Genomic DNA, 3,545 nt, shown 5'->3' with positions numbered 1-3,545 from the left:
TGACCCGCATGTCTTTCTCAGAATACTACCAAAATCTTTTTGAAGTATGACCATGCATTCTTTATAGAGATATCACTATCCATACAACACGAAAGTCTTGTGCACCAAAATGTGTTACCATCCTACATCAACATAATACGAATTACAAAAGACACAAATCTACAACTACTACTACTACAACTATGAAAAAATTGTTATTTGTAATTGTAGTAATGTAAGTTGGAAAATGCAAAGAAACTGAAGAGTAGCAAAGGATTTAAAAATGCTTTCCAGATTCTGATTTACATGTTTATAAGGATAAGCCATCGCTAACCCGATCAAAATAAAAAAGACTGCACTCAATGATTAATGCAGGTTATACATTTTTAAATGTATCCCCAAGAAAGTCTTCTTCGAACCCAAAAAAATTTGAAGCCTTAGGATCCCAGATGTTAACCTCTTTTTTCTTGTATGTGGCAGATACGAGCTGCACAAAAAGGGAGAAAAATAGAAGTGAAAAACATAATTTCATCCAATATACTTTACTATCAAGTCACAAAACTTCTTATATAAGCCAAAATATTCACATATATCCTCCATGTAGTGAAACGATCAGTCAATACATCTGGACCTATATTTAAGAAATCTCATCCATGGCAACTCTCGCTACAAAAGTTATATCATCCCAGCAAGACCAAGTAAATATAACTTTCTCTATAAAATGGATATATCCCATGAACTAGCAATTTATGAAAAGGTATACTGAAGTAATAAATGTGCCAGAAGGCATAATAATTAAAACAAGAACAATTAGTTCCCACTACCAAAACCTATAGAAAAATTACCACCGCACACCCTTGGTGCGATGGTCACTCCACAAGTATAAGTGCTTGTAGGGTGTGAGGAACAAGGGCCGAGATTCAAGTCTCCAGGAGGGAGTTTCACACACATATATACTTAGATTAGGCTAGAGTAGAATTCTATCTTGTAAAAAAAAAAAAAAAAAAAAAAACCTAAAGAAAAATTACACAAACAACAGAAAAATTTACCTTAAAATAGCTTCCTTTCACCTAATACTCATCATTTTCTTCATTCATTGAATCCATCTCTAAAATGTAAAGGAAAACAAAACCACCAACAGTTATAAAAAAAATAAAAAAATAAAACTCAGCATTTTGAACCATTCTAAAACTTGACCACTCAAATAATGTGGCATAAAGAATTATAGTTTAAACAATGTTGCTTGTGCTGTGTTACAACTTACAAGTTCTTAATCTTATAAATAAATAATTATAGGTTAAATAGAAAATACCAAACAACATGTCAGTTAAACTTTACTGACAAACCACCTGTCAGTTAAATTTGCAAAGAGCAATATATATATCTTATCAAACTCTTCACAAGAAGATCTTTGAAAGCATATGCCAAAGCTGATGCAAACAAATGATTTTAGAATACACAATGAGAAATGTTTTTGGTTGCAATAAAATTAATTTAAACTCATATCCAAGACTGCCATTAATAGAGAATATATGTCACACAACCAAACAAAAGTAATAATAATAATCCCAAAAGTATATGAGCTACTGCATATATGAAGCTTAGTGTTGACTGCATCTTTCCATTCATCCCCCCTCTAAAAAAAAAACAGAAAAGTTGTTTGTTAATGATATATATCTAAACTTGGAGTATGTTTCACTGCTTTACTTTTATCATATTAATTGCTGAGGAAGGAATAGAGAGGAAACTTATTTAAAATCAATATTTGATTGAAGATGCTACATAGCCAAACTTAGATCCAGCCCAAAGAGCAACTTATTAGTGAACTTATATATTTAAATATAGTAGTTACATAGACTAGTAATGCTTCAATTACAATTAAGGGAATACAAATTGTTCTATAGAGCCATAAGTAACACTTGAATGCATATATAATTTTTATGATGTCTTTAATTTTACAATGCTATTAAATGGGATGTGAAGGCTGAACAGGAATGAACTCACTTGAGAAGGCTACATCCATATTGTACAACAGGAGACAAACCATCCAAGGGAAAAAGGAAAGCAAAAGAAAGAAAAAGGTTGAATGCAATCAATCTAATGTGATCCATGCTCCATTACAAAACCAGAGAAATCCTCATATGTAGCATTCATTAAAAACTTGGAAAGGAAAGAACATTTAATAAGAAAGTAGCACATGTATGCACCTTTGATTTCTCACACACAGCAGCATTTGAAAACCAAGTAACCTTTCCCTTTGAAGACTCACAACATTCAAATATATACAAATAGTCTTTAAAGTTTACAAAAATGAGTACCTTGAAGTCAGTCAAATATGGGACTACATAATTAGGCAGCTTTTCATTCACCACAACATATCCACCTACATCAATATTCCAAATGAATTACAAATGAAGAAAACGAAGTACTTAACGTAGCATAAGCGTTCTTTCTACTTTGCAGTATTTCAACACACAAAGAGATCTTCAAAGGCCATAGAAACAAATGAATTTTTGCAGCATAATACTTATGTTGGGACTTGGGATAAAAGGCTAAATGTTCAACAACAGTCAAACCCAACTAAACATTAACTGAAATTCAATCACCCTATTTTAAATTCCTTAGAAGAAAAAAAAAGTGCAGAAAATAAAAGAAATTTCCACTTTTGCTTCTCACACTTGAATGTCATTTCCACATTTTCTAATAATGAAAAGATTCAAATATACAATTATACCAAACACCATTAGAAAAAAGAACATATAAACAACTCAAAATGCCTACATAAAACCCAGGTGGCAAACACGTTTACTTAGTGATTCAAAGAAAACCCATCACCCCCATTAAGCTTTAAACCCTTTTCTTTCATTTACTTTGCAGAACATGTTAGTATTACTATATTCTTAATCCAGTACCCTTCGAAATGCAAATACTAACTACTTTCACAGATTTAAATTACCAAAAAAAAGTTTAGGCAATCGAAATTAGAAAAGATAAAATCAAACAAAATTAGAAGATGTAAACTGTTTGGTAACGGAGAAAACGAAGGAAAGCAAAAGAAGACTTTTGAGTAACTAAAGAGAGGAACCAAATCTGAGATTCGAAGCTTACCGATGAGTGCTAGAGTGACCGGAAAGAGATAGCGTGAATATTCCGGCAAACAACTCAGAAATCTGCTGAAGCTTTGAAGAGTTTTGATGTGATTGGAAGCCGAGAAAATGAGGGAAAATGAAAACCCTCATGAAACCTGAGGGCTGGGTTTTTTTTTTTTTTTTGGGAAGGGCTAGGTTGAATTTGGGTTGTATTGATTTTGGGTTGAATGGGTTTTTAGTTAAAACCCAATAATTATTGGGTCTAATTGGGTTAATGTCCATTTAACCCAACTAATAATTGGGTGGGTTTGGGTTTAATTAGAGTAGGTGGGTTTGGGTGGACAAATGGGTTTGAGCTTATTTTGCCATCCTTAACCGATATCAATCAAATCCAAGACTTAAACATTGGCAAGCTGTAAAGCATATTCTCAAGTATCTAAGGAGAACAAGAGACTATATGCTTGTTTACCATAGTGA

General features: G+C 32.4%; 1 long non-coding RNA gene across 1 annotated transcript; it reads right to left on the bottom strand.

Moving 5' to 3' along the window:
* Window positions 1–242: 242 nt before the first annotated feature.
* Window positions 243–3,280, bottom strand: LOC115953729. Its single transcript, XR_004083782.1, has 4 exons — window positions 3,088–3,280; window positions 2,298–2,362; window positions 1,029–1,087; window positions 243–466 (listed from the first exon to the last, which is right to left on the bottom strand). It is a non-coding gene; the product is annotated as an uncharacterized LOC115953729 (long non-coding RNA).
* Between the last annotated feature and the right edge of the window lie 265 nt (window positions 3,281–3,545).

The sequence above is a fragment of the Quercus lobata genome, chromosome 1 (assembly GCF_001633185.2).
Source record: "Quercus lobata isolate SW786 chromosome 1, ValleyOak3.0 Primary Assembly, whole genome shotgun sequence".
NCBI lineage: Eukaryota > Viridiplantae > Streptophyta > Magnoliopsida > Fagales > Fagaceae > Quercus > Quercus lobata.
Note: the sequence above shows the minus strand (reverse complement) of the source record. Positions and strands in the feature narration are given on the sequence as shown.